Source organism: Botryllus schlosseri, chromosome 7 (genome assembly GCF_051294905.1).
Source record: "Botryllus schlosseri isolate E-star chromosome 7, Bs_hap1, whole genome shotgun sequence".
NCBI classification, from domain to species: Eukaryota; Metazoa; Chordata; class Ascidiacea; order Stolidobranchia; family Styelidae; genus Botryllus; species Botryllus schlosseri.
In genome coordinates, this window is record NC_137242.1 from 19,169,822 (window position 1) to 19,189,483 (window position 19,662).

Sequence of the window (19,662 nt, forward strand, 5' to 3'; positions counted from 1 at the left end):
TTTATTCGTTACCAGGGCGGTAACAGCACTTCGTCATCCCCCCAATAAAACGTTGGTCTTGGGCCCCCTGTCGGGTGATAAACCAAGCTTCCGGGGGTTTCGCTCCCAGACCCCCCCCCGCTTCGGCTATGCGCTATTTGCTGATACTAGTCATCTACATTGGGTGTCCATTTACTGAGACAACTATTCTCGACTAGTCGCGCGAAGCGCGAAAAATTTCAATAATTAATGATTGAATTGGTCAATATGATCGGGAATTCCATGTATATTGATATCAATTTTTATCCTCTCTCTGCTCACGTAAACAGATTTACCGGTAGAGCTGAGTGATGTGTGATTGAAAAGGTAGGACCCCTCAATAATAATTATACATCTTCGGACGCACACCCGTTGGCAAGAACGAAACGGCACTTCGTCAGGCCCCCCGAAAAAACTTGGGTCTTAGGCTCCCATAGGGTGATAAACCGACCGCCCCCCATCACGTTATTCGCTTTTGCCACGAAATCAGCTGTACTGTTTAGCGAGCCAGTGCGAAGCGCGAAAACTTTCGATAATTCATGATAAAATCGGTCAGTAAGATCGGGAATTGCATATATATATATATTGCTATCAATTTCTTGTCATCTCTGCTCACGTTACCAGATTTACCGGTAGAGCTGAGTGAGGTGCAATGTTCCCTCTAAGCTGCGTGTTGTACCCTTCGATAGAACTCAATACGATCGGTTCCTATGCTTTTATTAACATAAAAGTAAGCTAGTGTATCTGAATACAACATGGCAATAATACCGAGTTAACGTAGGTAAAACTAACAGAAGCGACGCCACACCCAACTAGTACGAATGAAATGAATAGTCCCAACGTGAAGGTAATCAGGAGCAATAAGTATAAACACCCACTAGTGGTCAAAAGGGACTGATACACCACAATCTCCCCCACTAAAGCAAAGTAATTATTCATAGGATTGTCCATTAGGGTTGTCCAAAATTTGAAAAATTTCGAAAATGCTGCGTTGTAATGTCTTATTCTATAGATTATTGATTAAAAACATCAACAAGCCTGAAAGAAGCTCTCAGGAACGTCGTTAAGATTTCTTACAAAGCGTTTGAAAGTAGCTGCCAAAGAGTGGGCGGGCCACCGACGGCGAAATTGCAACTAGGCGGGCAATGACGAAACCACGATTCTTGATTGGGTAATCGGTTATGCTTCAATGATGATGGCGGCTGTCAGCTCTGATTTGGGTGCTTCACCGTGTTTGACAGAAGGAGTAGGTTTTGCTGCTGCTGAGTCTGTTGGTGACGGCTGTAATACTGTAAAAGCGTGTTGTGGTTTGATGAGTCAATAGTAGTAATGTAACAGTGGTTCTTCGAATGTATCAGTTGTAGCAGTAGTTTCTGTTTTGCGGAGGTCGAGTCTGTTAGTAGAGACGGGAATTTGTAAAGCGCATTGTGGGTTGATGCATCAATAGTTGTAATGCAACACTTGTTCCTTGCTCAATGTTTTAGTTGCAGCAGCATTTTCTGTTCTGATGAGGTCGATTTTGTTAGTAGTGGTTGTGGTTATGTACAAGGGCATTGTGGGTTGGTGAGTTAATAGTCGTAATGTAACACTTGTTACTTAAATGTTTTAGGCGTAGCTGTAATTTATGATAGAAGGCAAAAATATTACTGTCATGGCAGAGGCAAAACGGCGGAAGACTGTGCACTTGCCACAGAGAAGAACAAGATCTCGATCTGAGCATTACTTGGTCGGATATGCTTGCGATTACATCTGTGGCTCGAGATTACCAACCTTGCGAGAAGTAATGAGTTACTTTCTGCATCTGAAAGACCATTGCCCTCAGTCAACCCCTACTCGTGAGCTATGTAATGTGGTGGTTCATGATGTCATGACAGTGTGGCAAATGGCGAGAATTGCCACAATACTTGAAGGAAATGCGGTGAAATTACTTGAAAAACTGAACAAAAAATATATTTTTCTGAAGGCGACCATGAAACGGGAAAGTGATCCCAAGGGTAAGAGGAAAAAATTCACGGAAGATTTGGACAAGTTGTGGGATATTGGAAGTACAGATGCGATAGCAATAATACAAAATGACATTTATCTATCACATGATAGAAAGCTCGAAGACATTGCATTCTATGAAGATTAACAGCAATCTCGCAAATGCATAATGTTGGAAGAGACAAGATTCTCGCTAAAGACATCGAAAAGAAAACAGCAACCATGGCGGATAGAACTGTTAAAAACATTCAACATGACTCAAGTGATGACTATGTTGTTTTAGCATCTTCTTCATCTTCAAAAGAGGGTGATAGTTTGAGTTCAAGTTCTGATTATGATGCTGATGTTGGTCTTGGCACCTCGACAGCCATTAAGCTGATGGCACCTAAAAATATTATGAATAATACCCATGTGTCCCAAGCTCTGGATCGATTGCAACTAACAGACAACAAGGCAACAATGCTGATCGGAGCATTTATTACGGCTTGTGGCGGTGACATAGCAATGTTCTCTCTGTCAAGATCTTCGACAAAGAGAGCCAGGGAAACAAATCGTCTTGAAATTTCCAAGGATATTTCAGAAAAATTTGCAGAAAATAAACCTCAACATGTTGCTATTCATTGGGATGGAAAGCTCACAGAGGATAGATTAGGAAATCGGTATGAGGCTCTGTCAATTGTCCTATCTTGTCATCCTCAATACTCAGAAGGAAAACTACTTGGCATTCAAAAGATGCAAAATGCTGCAGGTCAGACGCAAGCAGAAACCACTTTCAACATAATTGAAAGTTGGAATATAAAAGATGCTGTAACAGCTTTGGTTTTTGACACTACAGCAAGCAACAGCGGCTGGAAGAAGGGTGCAGCAAAGATTCTTGAAGACCTTCTAGGAAGGAAGGTGTTCTACCATGCATGTCGGCACCATGTGTATGAGCTGGTAGTGAAAGACGTTTGGAAATCTTTATTTGGAAAGGCCACAACTGGACCAGAGAATGCATGGTTTGCCCACCTTAAAAGGAACTGGAGCACTGGAGCAGTCTTGACAGGGAACAGCAATTCAAGACTCTGACTATTCCTCTATGTTTTGCTGAACGAGCTGCAATGATAGTTGATAAGTTCAAGCTACTGTTGAACAGAAAAGATTTTTTCACACGGGATGACTACAAGCAATGTGTGACTAATGCTCTTGCTCTTCTCGGTGCAGATGAAGATATACGTCATCACAAACCTGGTGCAGCACACCATGCGAGATGGATGGGTACAATTCTGTATGCTCAAAAGATGTTCATGTGGGCCGACCAATTAGATTACAAATCTGAAGAAGTTGAACTGCTGCGCCGCTTCAATTTATTTTTGGTTCTCTTTTATATCCCTGCGTGGGTGGATTCAAGCATTGGTCGTGATGCAGCTGGTAATGACTTGAGATTCGTTCAGCACATGTTGAGTTATAAGGAATATGATGAGCAAGTTTCCACAGCTGCTTCACGAAAGCTTTTGAAGCACGACTGGTATATTGTTGAGGAAACCGCTGTATACGCCTTGTTTTCACCGACGGAAAGCAAGGAAACCCGGGAAAATATGGCAAAGGCGCTCCTGCAAGTAGAGCGAACTTCCAGTTTCAGAAGGGGCCCACCCTCATTGAATGCAACTATACAGATCAACAAGGACAGTACGTTGTCTGACCTTATTGGGCCCCAGTCGTGGTACATATTTGAAGTTTTTGAATGCTCTGGGGATTGGCTGCGTCAACCGGTTGATGATTGGCACTTTTCAGATTCATTCAATAAAATGAATTGCTACGTTAGTTCTGTCAAAGTCGTTAATGATGCCGCAGAAAGAGGTGTCAAGCTAAGCACAGACTATGCTGCAATCTTGACTGACAATGAACAGCAAAGAGACAGTTTGCTTCAAGCTGTGGAACAGCATAGGAAGATTTTTGGAGACAGCAGGAAGTCTACTCTTATCAAAGGCCAGTGATCTGCAACACTGACCCTGCGATATACTTTTTAATGATGCCTTTTGTAAATAGCATTTTTGCCTTTGTTAAATCTTGAATAAAAAGTGTAATATGCGTTCGTTTTAGAGAGAGACGTCGACTTACCATAACAAGCCATAAGGAGAAATTGACTACTGGTTTGCAATTTATGAGTTACAGTCGTTGTCAACGGGTATGTTTTAGAAGGCTCGAAGGTAGCACGATGCATGCATCTAGTTCATTCTTATCTTAATTGGCCAAGCTCCTGTGCAAGAAGTAACAAAACTGTTATACACAGTGTTCAGGTAGAAAATATATTACTGGATCGTTATGCTGTTGTCGATGGCAGCATTAACAACGTCAATTTACCATATCGCCAATGCCACGAACAGAAATGGCTGCAAACCAACACAACAGAGTAGAACGAAATCGTGACCAGCAATGATCACAAAATCAGTATTTCAGCCAATCAGTAGCTTATTATTACAGGTTCCAACCAATCAAAATTCTAGGTTCGTGATTGCCCGCCCACTTCATCGATTCCCCGCCCACATGCAGACGGCTACTTTCAAACGCTTTGTAAGAAATCTTAACGACGTTCCTGAGAGCTTCTTTCAGGCTTGTTGATGTTTTTAATCAATAATCTATAGAATAAGACATTACAACGCAGCATTTTCGAAATTTCTCAAATTTTGGACAACCCTATTGTCCATATCGTTCAGGCGCGCGTTTGATTCTATTTGATCTTCTCAAGGGCGGAGGATCAGCGACAACTTCTTGCGGAGTTTCTGAAGAATCTTCTTTGTTGCTAACGTCAACCGTAGGTTCAACCAGAGACGAATCGTCGGCCACTGCACGGTCCGGTTCGGCAGCCCCATCATCGACTGGGTAGGGCTCAGTAGTAGGCGGATAAGGTGCGAGGTCCTTGACTAAGACGGTCGATTCCACTCCAGATGGATGTCGGATCAAGGCATATTTGGAGTTAGCTTCGAGAAAATCGACTTCGATTCCGAGCGGATCACTTTTGCTTCTCCTTCCGAAGTTCCTCAGCAACACGGAGCCTCCTTGGAGCATCCAATCTGGAACCGATTCCCCCATCATACTTCTCCTACTGAAATTGAAAAATCTGTCGTGCGGACACGAATTAGTAGAAGTACACAGAAGCGAACGGATAGAGTGAAGGGTAGTAAAATTGTTGTACCCTTCGATAGAACTCAATACGATCGGTTCCTAGGCTTTTATTAACATAAAAGTAAGCTAGTGTATCTGAATACAACATGGCAATAATACCGACTTAACGTAGGTACAACTAACAGAAGCGACGCCACACCCAACTAGTACGAATGAAATGAATAGTCCCGACGTGAAGGTAATCAGGAGCAATAAGTATAAACACCCACTAGTGGTCAAAAAGGACTGATACACCACACTGCGCACGTGCGCAGTGCTGACACGGTCTCTGCGCACAGAAAATCTACGTTGCGCACAACAAATCCGAAGTTATGACCATTTTTTAGTCGTTACTCACTGTTGTCCAAGGGTCTGCGCAGTGAGTTGTTGAGTGTGCGCAGACTCGTCAAAACGTAGAGCGAACATTGTGAGGTGTCTTGGAAACTGTAGGGCCCGTAACTAATAATTAAACATATTCGGGCGGGCGAACCCGTTGGTATGACTTCGTTGCATGATGTCATTTCGTGCCCTCCTGTCTGCTATATCAAAAAATATAGAATCGCCCCACAGACATATCGCCCAACAGGAATATCTAGTTTTAGATATTCCTGTCGCCCAATCGCACTAAGCTAAAAGACGCACACGATTTCAAATTGGTATTTCTTCACTGGCATATAATTTTTCCCTGCCAGATGTAATTATTATTCTGAGGTTCAGATTTCCAAGACAGAAACATTCGGTGGCAGTCATTTAGGCGCCCATGGATAATTACACCTATATGTCTTTTGTAGGCCATATATAACGAAGTTTTCGGTGTTAGTTTGCTCTGAATACTCATTAAGGATATGTACCACCACCACATCATCTACTGCGAAGCCATTTTTCTCCAGCGCCCCCCATACCGCCCCCTGAGCCCAGCGCCCCCCATATCGCCCCCTGGGCGTTTCCGCCCCCTTCAAAATCGCCAGCGCCCCGTGGGGGGCGCTGGAGGCAAGGTTAAGCGCGTCCGCATGTAGGCTTGCTACCGTCCGCAGATACACTTTCGCCAAACAGTAACAATCTCTGAGTGTAATATTGTTTGTGTTTATGTATTGTAGCAGACCGCTGGTCCTTTTAATCCAATGTCCTTAGTTAACGCCAGGCATCTGTTATGAAGGAAATATACCGTGCTAGTACCAGGATTTTACTATATCATGACAACTATTAGAACTCTACTATCTCTCTAGTGTTGCGCAAGCTTCGTATGCATTGTTACGCCAAACATAGTCTTAGCTAGAGTACTGCCTTTTTCCTGTCACTAGAACTTTACCAACCCGTTCTCATTGGCTAAAGCATTACAATCACATTCATTGTTACGCATTTTCGGGTATATAAACCCACATTTTCTCCGTGACGGTCCTTGAGATCTGAGATTCACCTCAGCGCCTGACGTACCTTTCTCTGCAATACATCCGACCGAGTGAACTCGTGTGAGTTAAGGAATCAACGCCTAAGACAGCAAGCTACAAGCAAGTCGTTCAGCTACCTACTGCTCCAGCACGACACGCACTTACTGTTACACAATCTTCTTGATAAAAACTTATGCCCGCGTCTGAACAAATTGTGCTAGTTGCCATTGCCGATTCTGGGTATTAAGGTAATACTAGCACACCCTGTAATTGTAATTATTGCAGGTTTGCGGAAAGTTCGCAATTTCGTTATCAGCGCAACCTTGACGGTCGATTGTACACGTACACTCCAATAAAATTGATCACTACTATGTATTTCGCACAGCGTACTGAGGCTGATTTCAGCAAACTAACGATCCTTATTAGATGTACAAATTCGATCTCATCGTTAGAAACGTAGATTTGAAACACTATCGCGATTTGACGATCAAATATACGTTCACCTTTTACAAATTAGGGTGCATTATTTGCATTGATGAGGGCCGCAAGCTGCGTTTGAAGTATTTTGTGGACCATTTTTGTGATAAATATTCTTGGAGCGCAAAGGTGAGCAGTGTATAATTGTGTGTGCCTGCTAGTTGGAATTTATCCAAGTGCCCATATTATTAATCCAATTATGCTTTGCGAACGTAAATCGGGAAATGATGCAATGCAGTCAAAATCGATGTTTTAAATAGCAACCAATTGTCGCAATGCGAGCTACTAAATACTAAGTAAAAACTCATTGTGTTGGCGGTAAGGAATAATTACTGATTGGCCGCGCGCGTTTTTAATCATAATTCTTGTCTGTCTTTCGTGTTCTAGAATTGTCGTGCCGTGTTACTGCTCAGTCCAGCGACGAATGCCGAGCGCGTGGCAATCAAATGACATAATTTCGCGATCGTCGTGAGACGAATCTCGCTGATTGGCCCGCGTAACACTGATAATACGACTTGTTGAATTGCAACTGAATGTTAGCGTCAGAATGGTCATTTCAAAAAGACGGGGTTTCGCGTTTCAAAGGAAGGGGCTTTCGTCACCCCCTGTTTGCGATTGCGCATGTTTATTTGTTCCATATTTGATGTTTTTAGAGGAATCAGTTTCCAATTGAACTGTCCTTTATTTCTATCTCGCTTTTCTACTCATTTTAATTGTCTGATTGTAATCCTGATTATTTGATTATTACTGCTCTACTTTCCTATTCCTTTATATTTTCCTCGTTGCCGTTGCATCGTCCTCCATTCCACCGAGCAACGGACGAGCGAGCACTATTGCGAAACACTCACTCTCTTGTATCAGCTGGTTGGTATTCTTAAAGCAATTCCGAAGATTACATTGTTTAATATTCGATTTGGATTGCTTGATTCTGTTGAAATACAAGACTGATACGCAAGGTTAGCGAGTCCATGAGCAGATTCAGCGAAGCAGACAGGGTTCGACGCTTGCTAAATCGGCACTCATTTACATTGGAGTGCCGCGTCTACGTGCCGCGGCTACGCGACTGCCGCCACCCCAAGCAAAAATAAAAGTCGGCGCCTATGGACACTGGACAGATACCAATACGTCACGGTATTTCAATTGTGAGGCAACAGTTAGTTGACATGTATGGCTCTTTAGGACTTACAATTGAAAATATTGGAACAATATGGCTCTTCGGTCGAAAAAGGTTCCCGACCACTGGTCTATCTGCATATTAACTCACGCCGTGCGTAATCAACAGCGCTCTCCACATTATTCAAGCAATTTGTTCAACGTATATCTGCACGGATTTCAAGAGATAGATTTCACAAAGTTCTAGTTTTACAGGTATCGATACGAATTCAAACAATGGACTGCGCTGCGCCAACGACAACTATCTTCGAAATAAATACTCATAAGCTGCATCCAAAATTGACATTTGGTGGAGAAGTAGACTAATACGACGAAGGTTCATAAAATCTCCAACTTCCTTCGATTTAAAGATCCCTTGCGTCGGCCTCGCTGTGACATTTATCGTCGCTCTCTTAAACAAAGATGATTTCCAATGATGTTTTTATTTTGTCGTCAGCAAGCAATAGATTAATTTCTTTCTTTCGCCTTTAGACTTTGCTCTTTCGCCGTTCCGAAGATCTGTGAATAAATTTTACAATGTACGAAAGACGCGTATTTGTTTTACATGAGAAACACACTATTGCAATAATATGACAGAAGTAACAAGGCGTTCGTATGTCTTATATAATCGTTCGTGGTGTGGGATTTACACGACACCAAGAAGCGCGCAATATGAAAAACAATTATACCATTGACATTTACTGCGGAATGCAGAGCAGACAAATACGATGAAACAAATATGATGAATGAATGCAGGGATCACTCACTCTTCTACAGCAAAGGATAGCATCGGTGTTGGTTGAAGTTGCACCAGTAGCCGGGCGGGCAGTCCAAGTCTTGTTGGCAACCCTCTACAATGAAGAAGATACATATTTTCGGCGATTCTGTACCCTAATATTGAGCATAGTTGCGTTACGCAATCGAATAACGGACTTTTCTATGCAGTAAAATACTGATACACATGACTTACGTCCTCGGACTTCAGCGAGAGTCATTGCCATAATTGCTAATACAATGCAGGTTAGTTTCATCTTGCTTATTGGTTATTACAGGTTCTGTAAAAACGACAGTACGCTATAGTACCTTTAATTTTACGTAAACGGGTACAATATCACGTCGCACGTGTAAACGTGATATCGAGAACTTCCATATGATATCAAGTAGCCTACCCTACGCTCGCGATTCATGCTCTAACGTTATATATCAGCCTCAATCGTAACTAAAGTGGTGCAAATAAAGAGAGATTCCTTATTTCTTCGACCGGCTATGATGAATGGGGTGGGAGGCAGATTATTTAGTCCGTGAAATACATCATTTGGAATTCACAGCCTCATTTTGAGACGCGAGAGAGTACGGCTGCGACTGTAAGCTGCAGAAAATCGAGATTAGCAATCTTTGGAAATAACTAGCTCGTACGATCGAATCGTGTTGCATGGCGGCGATTACGGTGCATTATTACGGCGCATGATTTCTGATTGATTATTACATGTTCTGTAAAAACGACAGTATAATACCTTTAATTTTACGTAAACAGGTATAATTGTTTCGAAACTCGGCCATGCGATTAGATAACTGATCCGGTAGTTATCTATAATGCGAAAGTGACAACGACATAGCGATAAAATACGAGTAGAAAAATATCGCGGATATCTCATAAAGCGTTGCGACTGCTCGATGTAATCATAAACACTCCTTAGCGGCGATGTATTCGCACTTGAGTGCGGCTAGCGCCAATAGAGAAGTAAAGATGTCCGTTCTTTTCGACGCCTTTATGAATTCAGAGTTTCCTGTGATGTCGGAGTTGATCACAAATCCCAATAAGCGAAAAAAGGCAGAGGAAGTAATTCGTAGTACGGTGGAGTTGAAAATACTGTGACGTGTACCGATATATTCCATCATCGTTGGATGTAGTGTGAAACGAGCCGCTAGCACGTTCGTTCTTGTTACTCGCCAGGCCGATCCAACCCTCACTTTTAACCATTTTCCTGCGCCAAGGGCGAAGTTACTTTAGACACTAAATATCGGTTGAGTACACATGACATACAAAAAGTTTTCCCTTGATTTACACTTAATATATACAAGATCTTGATCGATATTTTCGCAATTTATTCTTATTCTTTCTCGACAATGCGGGACCTATCATTCACTAAAACGGAACCACTGTGCAGTCGTTAACATCGTAAATGCTATAGACACTAAGCATAAACCATCACAATCAAACGAAATGCCATAGGCTGAAACGACTGCGCGGAGGGACTCCAAGCCAGCTCACTAAAATATATCATTTGAGTTTGTTTTGGTAAATATGTTGTCTTGAAGATTTTTATGTCAACAAAATCGTTCCTTCGGAATAGTGTGATATTTTAGGTACTGCTTCGAGGTCCCTGAAAACTGTCTCGCAGACACCAACTGCATAGGAACCACTACGTTAGCAGAAGTGTGGTTGCGCAGATGTCGGACGTTGTCGATTGACGAAGGCTATTGCGAAATCATTTCATCGTGGAGTCACCGACATATTCATCCGGAGCGTAATATGGTGTTTTCTGCAAAACTAGTTTCTGCCATCATATACGCGACCATGATAATTTTAATGATGATGAGCTCTTAATTGATCATCTTTACATTCCAGCGTATTTTCTACTCGTAATAAGGAGAGCATAATTTCAAACTTGCTACTTTTGCTCGCATATCCATCGAAGATCGTATTCATATTAGTGCGGAGCGGATCGGCAAATTTTCTGGTCCTACTCCCATCCTGTTTTTAAAGTTCTGGTCCGACTCCTAGGCCGGATTCTAGAAATGACCGTGATCCGGTCCGAAAAACTCCCATGATTATTATCTACTCACAGGATGGTACTGAATATTGATTGAAACAAAATAAACAGAAAATTAATAACTCGATAATCAAGCCCGCCCTTATCTGAAGTAATAATGCTAACTTGGACTTAGCATGTGGTTTATTTCCATGGGCGTTTTACTTAACTATTGATTCGAGGGTGGAACAGTGTAAGGCTATCTTAATCTAGATAAAAAGTACTCATCCGGCTCCAGCCGTAACAGAACGGTACTGAAGATGCTCCGAACCGGCTCCGGTCAAAAATGAGAAAATCCGGCCAGATTTCCAATCCAGTTCCGGTCCATGTCCCGCCCTAATTCATATACTATCGCAAGCATTAAACGTTTTATAATACCCAGTGTAAATAGCTAGGAGACTATAGGTCGAGGGGGGGGGGTGAACGGTTCATAAACGAATGATGATACGGCGGTCTTGGCCATCATTGGTCGCAGGTAATTAGACTAGATCCGTATAGTGTAATTTTGACTGTTGTTATGACTTACGTCGTGTGCAGTGGCAGAAACCGGAGGGATTGGTGTTCGACATCGGAACCCCATCCTCCTGACAATTTTATCTGCAATATTTAGAGGATCATTCGTACGCTTACCTATATAGAGGCTGTAAATCATAGTTACCTTGTGCACCTGTGATGTTTTATCGCTCCAACGAGGTATTTGAAAGTCAGAATGTTGATTTGCGGGAAATATGTATGTGGCAATAATTTTGTAAGTTTAGGCGTAAATTGAAACGTGAGTTTATGCCAACATTTGAGTTGATATAATCTATTTTATTTTTGAAGGTGGCGGCAAAACATTATTCATCGGCCTGCTGTATCTTTAGATTAGAGTACATAACAAAACAAGATGAAAAATTTGAGTTTAGAGCGTATGTCTCATAGGTCCCATGGTCGTGTGCCATTGGACCAACCAGGTGGCGACAGATGATACGTTCGAGCAACAAATTTTAAACGTTTATGAATATTTTTGAAAAGATGGATATTCATGTAAATGTTTGCGATAGGTAGAGGTTGTATCAAAGTATAGAGGCAGCAAAAGATCTGGTATTCTCGGATGAAGATTTTAGCGCCAGAGATCATTTTGCAATTTTTGATCCATCGGTACGACATCTCCCCGACATTGTACATACAACAATTTGGTCTGGCGACCTAGGTTCAGTTTTTTGCATGTGGATTCGAGCGTTAATAAAGTGACGCGTATATTTATCCTTGGATACTACAGAAAACGTATCGTCGGTGATGCGTAATTGCCTTCATCACTTTGAGTAAGTAAGACCTCAGAACTTTCGACTACAATTCATCGTTGTTCATCAACCGACATCATAGCGCCTCTCTTCTGAATTAATCCAAGTAATGGAAATGACTTTCCGTGCAATGCTAGCATGCTTTTGCGACGTATTGAATGTCAGCGTGGATTCGAATAACATGTTTGATTGACATCTCATCATCATAAATATCCTATTTGAGTCTCGATTGAATTATTGCAGGCAACGCTTAAACGGAAACATGATATTTCATTTCACCACGTGTCTTGAGGCAGTGATGATATTTTTTTCTATTGGCAGCATCACTTATCATTATCCTTTCTGGTACTTCACCATGTAGCCTATATCGCAACGTAGGTAAACTCTTCAGCTCGCGGGCTTTTATTAAATTATGTGAAGACATGAAGACGGTAGGCTATATATATATTGCAACAATATATATGTTGATTTGATGATAACGCACATGTGCCAGAAGCTATATCGAGATTTTAAAAGCTGTCCATCCTCGATAAATTCGTCTATGATTAAGAGATGACAGTAGGTTGTGCCGATTCTTGGGATAGGTTGTAAATTTGAATATGTGAGCAACGATCGGCTTATAGACATGTTTATTCTGGGTTCGGTCAACCTTCAGAACACACACTGCAGACAGCTTCTTGGCCAGCATGTTACCTTTTAATACGTTTCAGCAAACGGCTTACTGTGTCAAACTTGCCTTTTTCACGATCTTCTGTGAGGACGAGATCATCATAATTTACCGTTGTCTTAATTATTTTACTCTGAAACGAATCTAAATCACAAGACATTTCCAACCACAACCAAGACATTTCGGTATTGATTTACTTGGATAGTTACCAATAAAGAAGCGTTAAAAAAGCGTAGGTCCCGAGGTCGGATTATTGTGCCAATAATAAATTCAGAAAATGCAATATTACCATTATAACCTAAATATTATCATGATAAAATAGATCAAGAAAAAGTATAATAAAGTCGCTCTGTTGATTAAATATCTTGCTGCTCATTTTATCAATACTTGTATTACGTTTCACGATGCCTCCGAGGGTCGCACAAAATGTTGTTGCGGATCGTAGTTTTCCCACCACTGCTCTACTGTAATGCGGGTATAACAAACTTTCACTTTAAAGCGTTTGTCCTTAATCTTAACTTAGGCTGATCTGCAGGTTTTAGCGGAACCACAATTTTTCAGAGTCACAAAGAAAATTCTACCATATTACACATCTCACTACACGTCTAGCACCTTACTGCAAATTACTGTTGCTCAGTATGAACTGCGTGTCAACGGAATGTTAAATGAACAATATCATTAAAAAAATAACGTCACAAGAATTATATTGTTCGGTATAAACGCCGTGATAGCAATTTCATCACTGTCGCATTTAAAATTCGCCTACTGATCCTACTGATCCTCTGCAGCCAATAATGGCGTGCCATCACCAATGATATATATATATATGAGTTGAGCGGATGTTTCGACCTTAGCATACTCCCTGAGACTGGCTCATGGCTCTTTGGGGAGGTGAAGTGGGGGGGGGGGGATAAGGCCAGTATGGCTCTTCGGACAAAAAAGGTTCCCGACCACTGGTGTATGATGTTATTGGGATGTATTTTGAGATAGCACTTCAACCCATTTTACGTTTGTTTGTGGTGTTCATGGTGTTTGTCGTCTACTATGGCCATTTACACCAGGTCAATTTTCTTCATTTTTATTCCGTAGCTGCCGACTTGTAGCACGGTCCACTTCTAGACTTTTTATATGGCACCGCTTACACGGATAATATGGCGAGGAGGCGCCTAGATAAACCTATAACACTTGGGTAGGAATTCTGGAGGCGACCCCGGTCGGAATCAAACCGGAAACACATTGGTGTTGCAGCTGCGGACTATACCACTATGCTATCTCGCCACCCATTTTATGATGATGCTGTATGAAGAGCGAAATATCAAGCAATATAACGGATCATTTATATTATCTATATGCCAAACACATGTTCATCGATTTTTTAGTTGTTTCGTTCTTATTTCGTTCACCCTTCCCCGAAATCTAGTCAATCTAGTATAGCCAGTTACTGTGATTACTCGCAAACTTTCAATGCCTGCGCTAGTAGATGGATACGATGTTCGATTAATATGCGACCAAATACATCGCGTTTGAAATTATATTCTCATCCAAATTATTACCGGCGTCAAGTGTTGAAAATACGCCTGAATGTTGAGATGCTCAATTAATAGCTCATCATCATTATGATTATTATGCTCGCGTCAATGATGGCAGGAAAAGTTTTGCAGGAAACACCATATTACGATCCAGATGAATATGCCGGGAACTCCGCGATGCAATGATTTCGTAACAGAGACGGGCATGTCAATTGACAACGGCTGACATCTACACATCGGCATTTCTGTTAACGCAGCGGTTCTCTAGCTGGTGACTGGGATACAATTTTCTGGGACCTTGAAGCACTATCCAAAATATTAACCATATCACGAATATTTTGTGAAGTATTAAATTTTCAAGACAACTCATTTTACAAACCTAACTCAAAAGATATAATTTTGTAAGCCGGCTTGGAGTCCCTCCACGTGGTCTTTTCAGCCTGGCCTTTCGTTTGATTGTGATGTTTTTCTTTTCGCGTCAATAGCATTTGCGTCGCTAACGGGTGTATATTGATCCATTTCAGCATGGTCGTGAAAAAGTATTGATAAATTGCGAAATCATCAAGATCTTGTATTTATTCTGTATGAATGAAGGGTAAAACTTTCTCTATGTCGCGTGTGATTACGCGATATTTAGTTTCGTGGATGTATTCTAAGTATCTTCGCCCTGCATTTGGAACTGAAAAGTGGTTGAAAGCGAGGTTTTAATCGGCCGATTAGTAATAGATATACGGTTGTAGTCGCTGCTCGTTCCACACTACTTCCAACGATGATGGAATATCTCCCGGCACGCCACGATGGTAACTAAACTGTACTAAGAATTATTCCGTCCGCATTTTCTCGATTATAGGAATTTGTTTTCGACTCTGGAATCACAGGAAACTCAGAATCCATAAAGGCGTCGAAAGGAACAGACATCTTCACTTCTGCAGTGGCGTGACCCGCACTGAAGTACGAAGACATTGTCGCTAATAAGTGCTTTGCGGCATCTACAAGTCGCCACTCTATATGAGATTTACGCGATGAGTAATCGCGTTTCATCGCGATGTCGAAGGTGTTATCGCATTATAGATAACTAGCCGAGTTTCCAAATAATACCATGGTGTCGGTTCGAATTTAACGTTATCCATTAGAACTGCTAAGCTATAAAAGACGCTCTTGTATTGATTAGAATAAGCTATATTTGGCATCGATAAGATTTCAAGCAATCATTATTATAGATTTCCTGATATTCACAAATAAGAGTCTCCGTTTGCCAAATCCTTACAGGTTTTTTGATACGCTGTAATAGCCACAATGCAACGTAACTTAGTCGTACGAGCTAGTTATTTCCAACGGTTGCTTATCTCGATTTACTGTCGCTCACATTCGCAACCGTACTCTCTCGCGTCTCAGAATGAGGTTGTGAGTTCCGAACGATGTAATTCATTAGGGTTACCATACGTCCCCTTTTAAGAGGATTTGTCCCCTTTTTTGACTTTTTTCAAAGTGTCCTCGGAGGACGCCCTTTTGTCCTCTTTTTTGAGATTTTGTCCTCTTTTTTGAAAATTTAGGTCATATTTAGAGCAAAATGCGAGTGATATGCCGTAAATTAGCACAGCAGTGACGCTCAAACGGTATTTTGAGCTCTGAGCGGGAAAGTTGACCTTTTTTTTCAGTCAACCGATCACAAAGTGGGAAAAGTTCACCGACTTTTGAGAATTCTTCAAATTTCTGAAAAAGTGTCCTCTTTTTAGATTTCCAAAATATGGTAAGCCTATAATTCATAGACTGAATAATCTACTTCCCTTCCCATTCCTCATTCATGGTAGAAAAAATGAGGAATCTCTCTTCATTTGTACTACTTTAGTTACGATTGAGGCTGGTATATCGACAGCTAAACTTCTCACTGTAGCAACATGAATGCCGACCGTACTATGAAAATTCACTATATCACGTTTCCACATGGCGGCGTGATATTCTACCCGTTTACGTAAAATTAAAGGTACTACTGTCGGTTTTACAGAACCTGTAATAATCAATAATCGAGATGAAACTGACCTGCATTGTGTTGGCAATTATGGCGATGACGCTCGCTGAAGTCCGAGGACGTAAGTCACGTGTTTCAGTAATTTACTGCATGGAAAAGTCCGCTATTTCATTGCGTAACGTGGCGATGATGCTTTGCTCAATATTACAGTACAGAATGGCCGAAAACATATTTCGTTTTCATTGTAGAGGGTTGCCAACAAGACTTGGACTGCCCGCCCGGCTACTGGTGCAATTTCAACCAACACCGATGCTATCCTTTGCTGTAGAAGCGTGAGTGATCCCTGCATTTTGATATTAAATTATTCACATTTGTCTGCACTGCATTCAGCAGTAAATGTTGACGGTATATTCTTTTTTCATATCGTGCGCTTCTTGGTGTAGTGTCAATGTCACATCTCGAACCATTATAAGACATATCAAGGCCCTGTTACTCGTGTCATATTATTGCAATATTGCGATTCCCGGATGAGATATTGTGTTCCCCATGTATAACAAATACGCGTCTTTGGTATACATTGTAACATTAAGGTTACCACATGTTGGAATCGGGAAAGGAGGACCCTTCTACTAAACTAGAAAAGAAGTTGATTAAAACTGGAAACATCCGATTTTGCTAATCTTGCTGTAAAATTTGGTGGGTTGACTAAAAAAAGTCACCACTTTCGTTCAAATCCCGATTTACACACTTTTTAGTGATGTTGACTAAAAAAAGGTCGTCACTTTCGATCGAACCACGAATTTTCCGTTTAGTGTCATTTGTGCTCATTTTCACTCGAATGTCTCCATTATCTCATCTGTGAAAGCTGTTAAGGAGGACGAATTTCCAAAAAAGAGGACATTTAGGCGCCCTCGGAGGACATTTTTAAAAACCTGCAAAAGGAGGACAAACCCTCTTGAGAATGTATGGTAACCCTATGTAACATTTAATCACAGATCTTCTGAACGGTAAAAGAGCAAAGTCTAAAGGCGAAAGAAATTTAGAGAAGAGAATTAGAAATAATTAATCTATTGATTGCTGACGACAAAATAAAAATATCATTGAAAGTCTTCTTTGTTTAAGAGAGCGACGCTTTATATGTAACAGTGAGACAGACGCAAGGAATCTTCAAATCGAAGGCAAATGGCAATTTATATGTTTCTTCGTCATACTAGTCGACTTCCCGGTCAAATGTTAATATTCGATGCAGCTCATGTTGCGTTATTCCGAAGATATAGTTGTCATTGGCGTAAAGTGCAAGGTGGTCAAAGTAGTCAAGAAAGTTACTCAAGTAGAAGTAAAAGTAGCGACGAAAGAATCTACTCAAGTAGGAGAAGAAGTACTTCTTTCATAAGCAACCTAAAACCCCTTGAGGAAGAAGTTAAATTGACTGGCTTTAAATATACGCAAGTAAGTAAGTAGTTTCAGAAAAGTCAAAAATACGCTCTCGTGATTGTCTATAAAACTAACTCTTAAGATGACGATTCTGTCACTCAAATGAGCTGTCCTATCATTGATACACAACCACACCAATATTCAATGAATGCAACTTATTTGTTTCGATTTGAAATTGTCGAAATTCAAATGTAATCATTTGAACAGCTTTTTGGAGGTACAGAACTTCAATATACAATTGAATAGTATATTCATATGGAAATGAACCCGAATATTGTGCCTTGGAGAAGAGTTTTATCAAAATACACTAGCCAAGGCTGTGTCAAAAAGAGTTCGTGTACCATCTAAAAATAGTACATTTAACGCTCTCGTATTTGACATTTCAAGCTGGTGACGTCATATTTTTTGATACGATTGTTGATATACGATGATCCTTTGAATTGAATTCTCTACTACAGTGATTCTCACCCTATTTTTCTTCGCGGACCCCTTCTGGACCTTCATGGATCCCCGCGGAGCTCCTCAAATTCAAGTTAAAATTTAGCTTGTTTATCGTGCAGCCGTCATCTATCTTGTGCAATATTGAACTCTGAGATAGTGATAAATAGCAACAAATTACTTTTCTTCAAACCAACAACATACAATATATAGAAATAGGGTGGACTTTTATTATCTTGAAGCGAACTCTACAGCTGCATTTCTTGAAATAGTAATAGTTCTTGAAATACAGTAATACTGCATTACGTCACTAGCAGTAGTCAGGGCATGGTATGGTATGGTATGGTATGGAAGTAGGGTATGGTATGGTATGGAAATTTCCCAAGTATGGTATGGAATGCTCTTTCCATACTTCCATACTTTTTCCATTCACTACCTTCGTGTCACGAGTCATTTCGAGTCATTGCACATTTTGACTCGAGTCAAGTCAAGTCAATCGATTTTCAAAGGTGACTCGAGTCAAGTCAAGTCACTCGAGTTCTGGAGGTGACTCGAGTCAAGTCGAGTCAAGTCAAGTCAAGTCAAGTCACGAGTCAAGTCACATTTCAAGTCAAGTTGCCTTTTCGAAGTATGAGGCATTATTACGTCATTGCAATTTGCTGGCTGTCTGAAATACAGATATAGTCACCCCAAAAAATCGAGTGACTTGAATTGACTCGAGTCACCTTTGAAAATCCATTGACTTGACTTGACTCCAGTAAAAATGTGCAATGACTCGAAATGACTCGTGACTCGAAGGTAGTGACACGATTCGAACACTGCTATATAGTCAACGACTCAATTGAATTATTAGGGGGAAAGGTACAGGTATCGATCTAGGCCGATGCCTTCATCCATTTTTGGTTAGAGGATGCAATCATCCGAGGATATTTTAGATTTAGACACATGTTAGATGCAAACTTCAGGATATGGCAAGAAAATTAAATATTACATTTAGTATCAGCAATAGGTGCAACGCCCCATTCAGCTTATCCAATGTAACTTGAAACTCCTCTACGCTCGAAAGTTGGATCAAGATGAAGATCTTAGGGATAGGAGGCCTAATGATGAAGCTATTGAAATCGAAGATGATTCAGAACTTAGAGTAGTCCACCAACACAAGTTTTATGATTCGGGATTTGGAATAGAAATATTCGGAACTTTCTGCATCATTCCTAATTGAGAAAAGATTAGCCTACTTCGCAAGAGAGAGAAGTTATCTCACTTTCGATTATTACAAACGGCGTTTTCATCGTAGGGCTAATTTCGGAAGCTTTGTGTATTGCCGTGATACTGACATTGGCATGATAATGTTGCCGTGGGTGGCT

General features: G+C 41.0%; 2 long non-coding RNA genes across 2 annotated transcripts in view; one reads left to right on the plus strand and one right to left on the minus strand.

The window, feature by feature from the left end:
* Positions 1-8,586: 8,586 nt before the first annotated feature.
* Positions 8,587-19,662, minus strand: part of LOC145442965 (uncharacterized) — a 46,765-nt gene continuing 35,689 nt past the window's right edge. Inside the window, exons 2-4 of the long non-coding RNA XR_013916219.1 lie at positions 9,133-9,245; positions 8,930-9,013; positions 8,587-8,681 (exon numbers count right to left, since the gene is read on the minus strand). This is a non-coding gene — a long non-coding RNA (uncharacterized LOC145442965). The remainder of the gene's footprint in view (positions 8,682-8,929; positions 9,014-9,132; positions 9,246-19,662) is intronic.
* Positions 16,403-17,532, plus strand: LOC145442619 (uncharacterized). The gene is made up of 3 exons (XR_013916098.1): positions 16,403-16,544; positions 16,672-16,755; positions 17,419-17,532. It is a non-coding gene; the product is annotated as an uncharacterized LOC145442619 (long non-coding RNA).